The sequence below is a fragment of the Belonocnema kinseyi genome, chromosome 10 (genome assembly GCF_010883055.1).
Source record: "Belonocnema kinseyi isolate 2016_QV_RU_SX_M_011 chromosome 10, B_treatae_v1, whole genome shotgun sequence".
Taxonomy (NCBI): Eukaryota; Metazoa; Arthropoda; class Insecta; order Hymenoptera; family Cynipidae; genus Belonocnema; species Belonocnema kinseyi.
This window is the reverse complement of record NC_046666.1, coordinates 100,637,175-100,641,889: the sequence shown is the minus strand read 5'-3', so window position 1 is coordinate 100,641,889 and position 4,715 is coordinate 100,637,175. Positions and strand designations below refer to the sequence as shown.

General features: G+C 27.0%; 1 protein-coding gene across 2 annotated transcripts in view; it reads left to right on the top strand.

Moving 5' to 3' along the window:
• The first annotated feature begins 123 nt into the window (after positions 1-123).
• Positions 124-4,715, top strand: part of LOC117181756 — a 102,622-nt gene continuing 98,030 nt past the window's right edge. Inside the window, exon 1 of one of the 2 annotated variants that reach the window (XM_033374720.1) lies at positions 124-287. The gene's annotated coding sequence lies outside the window, so the exon portion shown is untranslated. Of the gene's footprint in view, positions 288-706; positions 796-4,715 lie in introns of those variants that run through there. The other variant, XR_004468166.1, reaches the window with a different exon arrangement.

The following is a 4,715-nucleotide window of genomic DNA, read 5'->3' as shown; positions in this document are numbered from 1 at the left end:
ATGTCGAGCGAGAGACTAGCGAGTTTCGTTCTCGTATTCAGAACGTTCATGGCGGAACAAGCGAGCGGGAGAGAGAGTCGCCTCTCTAGACAGTCGGTTGGTGGCCATCACAGGCATAACTTCGTAGGTACGCGCAATGTACTTATTTCATTAGTAAAAGTTGTTAATTGTTTTACATCTTTGATGTTTTAATACCACTGCCACTAACATGCGGAGTAGGCCGCATCTAACTAATTAATCTAAGGTTAATTAGCCTACAAAGTTTCGACGACAGATCCATCTATCAGGTACTGAAATTCAAAAGGATATATTTTTTCTTGAAAAACGCATCATTTTACACTTAGAATTATTCAAAGTCATCCCATTTTCCAGACACCACATATATAAGGCGGTAATATCTTTTCGAACTGCAACAGCGTCCTCAAGGGATGTAATGATAGTGTACATTTTTAAATCATCAGCAAAAAGTAAGGCCATAACAATGGTAAATATTTGTATGATATCACTAACATAGATATTAAATAACAGCGGGCCCATGTGTGATCCTTGAGGCACGCCAGACGTTGCAGTAAATTCGCGGGAGTACACGCCTTTGAACTTCACAGCAAGCCGTCAGCCTCTCAGATAACTACTGAACCATTCTAATAAATTTCCATGAATTCTAAATGCCTCTAGTTTATGGATCAACCTCGTGTGATTAACATTGTCGAAAGCGCGAGAAAAGTCAGAATAAATTACATCAACTTGCTTATAATCATCAAGCGCCTCCGCAATAAACTGAGTGTATAAAATAAGGTTAGTGCACGATGGCCTACCAGAAATAAACCCATTTTGCTCCTTGACAATAAAATTTTGGCACTAAATTGAAAGTTTATCTGTCAAGATACTCTCAAAGATTTTTGCGATTATGTTTATTATATTTATTGGTCGATAGTTCTTAACATCCGATTTATCATCTGCTTTGTAAAGTGGAACAACGTGACTAGATTTCCACTGAGAAGGATAGAAACCGGTAGATAAGGATTTAGTAAAAAGGTACCAAATTGGTCTAGATATTGCGCAGCAGCAGTTTTCATAGAAAAGAGGAGGGATGGCATCGGGATCAGGACCTTTATTGCAGTTTATTACACTGATCCTCTCAAAAACTTCTGACAAGGCAATTTCAACATTATTAATATCAAGTGTAGAGCTATTTAATTGTTTAAATTCGGGTAGAGTATTCGTCTCATATACGGAAGCAAAGTTTTCTGCAAATAAATTGGCGATTTCCTGATCAGTTCTGACTTGTTTGTCTTCCAGGTGCATCACGTTAGGCATGTCACTGCAAGATCTATTATTATTGACATGTTTCCAAAAGTGTTTCGGGTTTCTATAAATACTGTGCTCTACATTATTAATATGAACAGTACGACCATTTTTACGTAAAAGTTTGCACGTAGCCCTTAAGTTAGAGAAACGTTCGCGATCCGTCTGATTCCCTAAAGTCTTAAATCGATAATGAGCAGCTCTCTTTTGGACAAGCATATTAACTAAGTCTCGAGAAAAATATACAGGGTATTTATTGCTACGTGTTTTTCGCCATGGTACATATAATTCAATTAAGTTCAGTTAATTAAATACTTAATTACTTAATTAATTAATTAAGTAAGTAATAATAAATTAAATTGCTTTATGGAAAATTAATACTTTTTGATTAAAAATTACATTTTTCGGTTAAATTATCCACTGTAAATATTTTTTGGTTGCAAAGTCGTTTTGTTGTTAATGCAACTATATTGTTAAAAATAAAAATCATAATTTTTGGGTGGAAAATTCGATTATTCACTTACAGTGGAACTACTTAGTAAAAAAATTAATTTTTTCTTGTTAAGGATTCATAATTATAGTTGAAAATTCAACTATTTGCCTTTAAATTAGGTTAAAAAATCAGCTGTTTTGTAGATAATACTCTTTTTGACATTCAAATTAAAAATTTATTAAAATTAAAGTGACCTTTTTTAGTAGAAATTTAATCTTTTTGGTTGAAAATGTATCATTTTTGCACAAAAATGCAATTGTTTGGTTAAAATATGAACTGTACATCTTCTTGGGTTTAAAAGTCAACAACAACAACTTTGTTGAAAATAAATTTTATCCGTTACAAAATTATTTATCTTAATCTGAAAACGTAAATATTATAGGACTGATTAAAAATTAATCGTATATATTGGTTAAGTTTGAAAATCGTTTTTTTTTGTAGAACATTAATCTTCTTGGTCAAAAATTCACCTGTTCCCTTGAAAATTCAACAATTTTATTGAAAATTCATTTTTTCCTTGTTCAATTTAATTTTTTATCACAGCTTTTATCTGGAAATTAAACAATTCCATTTTTGGTTAAACTTTACCGTGTAAATTGTATTAGTTAAAATACCAATTATTTGTTAGAAAATAATTTATTTGTTTTCGATTATGACTTGAAATATTATTTCAGTATAAAAAATTTTTATTTTTAACCCATTCAATTTGAAATTTTTTAATTAAAAAAAGGAAATTTCGTTAATTATCAGCAATATTTGACCGTTCATTTAAAACAATCCATTAAGAAGAACTGTTAAAAACTATACAAATTTGAACAGAATGGTTCGAAATAGAAAGCCTTGAATTGTTAAATTTGTAATGAGCTAAATTTTAAGTTTAAACGCTACAATTTTAATTTAAAAAAATATTCAGAATTAATTTAAAACTTGAAATTATTTCAAATAATTTGAAACACGATTTAGACTTTTGCAGATTTAATAAATTAAATTAATAAATTAAAATAAGCTTTTTGATAATTGTACGGTATTTAAATTTTTTTTAAATTGTTGTGATTGCTAAGAACATCGAAAATGATTTTTTATTTTGACAAATAAATTTTAAGTGAGTATTTGAAAACATTTTAAAAATTAAAAAAAAAATAGTCCGGAAGATTTTAAGGACATTTTTTTATTTTGCAGTTTTTTTAATGTTAGGAAAAAAATCTAATTAACAAAATATATCAATTTTCAACCCAAAAGTTTACTTTTTAACGAATTAAATTAATTTTCTACGAAATAATTGATATTTTAACTAATACGATGTACTGGATAAAGTTTCAACCAAAAATTGAATAGTTCAATTTCCAGATAAAAACGATTAATTTTTAATCAATCCTAGAATAGTTTGTAATGGATTGTTTTAAATGAACGGCCAAATATTGCTGATAATTAACGAAATTTTCTTTTTTTAATCAAAAAATTTCAAATTGAATGGGTTAAAAATCAAAATTTTGTATACTGAAATAATATTTCAAGTCATAATCGAAAACAAATAAATTATTTTCTAACAAATAATTGGCGTTTTAACTAATACAATTTACAGGATAAAGTTTAACCAAAAATGGAATAGTTCGATGTCCAGATAAAAACTGTGATAAAATATTTAACTGAACAAGGAACAAAACGAGTTTTCAATAAAATTGTTAAATTTTCAGGGGAAAACGTGAATTTTTTACCAAGAAGATTAATGTTCTATAAAAAAAAAACGATTTTCAAACTTAACCAATATATACGATTGATTTTTAATCAATCCTATAATAGTTACATTTTCAGATAAAGATAAATAATTTTTAACGGAAAAAATTTATTTTCAACAAAGTTGTTGAATTGTCAACCAATCAGATGAATTTTCGACCAAGAAAATTAATGATCTACAAAAAAAGACAAATTTTAAACAAAATACATGAAATTTTAACGAAATTATTTATTTTAATGTCAAAAATACGAATTATCTACAAAAAGTTGAATTTCTTAAACGAAAAATATGAGTTTTCAATCAAAGAGTTAAACTTTTAACCAAATAGTTAAATTTTCAACCATAATTATAAAACCTTGTTAAAAAACGTATTTTTTTTACAAAGTAGTTCAACTCTTAGTGAAATAATCGACTTTTAAACCCAAGAAGATGTGCAGTTCATACTTTAACCAAACAATTGCATTTTTGACCAAAAATGATGCATTTTCAACCAAAAAGATTAAATTTCTGCTAAAAAAGGTCAATTTAATTTTAATAAATTTTTAAATTTTAAAGTCAAAAAGAGTATTACTTACAAAAAGCTAAATTTTTAACCTAATTTATAGGCAAATAGTTGAATTTTCAACTATAATTATGAATCCTTAATAAGAAAAAATTAATTTATGTACTAAGCAGTTCAACTTTAAGTGAATAATCGAATTTTCCACCCAAAAATTATGATTTTAATTTTTAAAAATATAGTTGCATTTACAACAAAACGACTTTGCAACCAAAAAATATTTACAGTTGATAATTCAAACGAAAAATGTAATTTTTATTCAAAAAGTACAAATTTTCCATAAAGCAATTTAATTTCTACAGAGAAAGCCGAATTGCTAACAAAATACATGATTTTTTAACCAAAAATGGTATAGATTAATTGTCAGTTTCAAAAATGTATTTTCAACGAAAGAGATGAACCTTCAAATAAAAGAAATAAAAATTTGAACAAAGTAGTTGAATTTTTGATAGAAAAGAGGACTTTTTTTCAAAATAGTTACATTTTCAACAAAATAATTAATTTTTCAATCAAATAATTGAGTGTTTATCCAAACGACATTAATTCCAAAATCACCAATTTCTTTCATTTCTTTCAACTGCGGATCAAGATTTAAATAAGACTATCATAATATAACATAATTA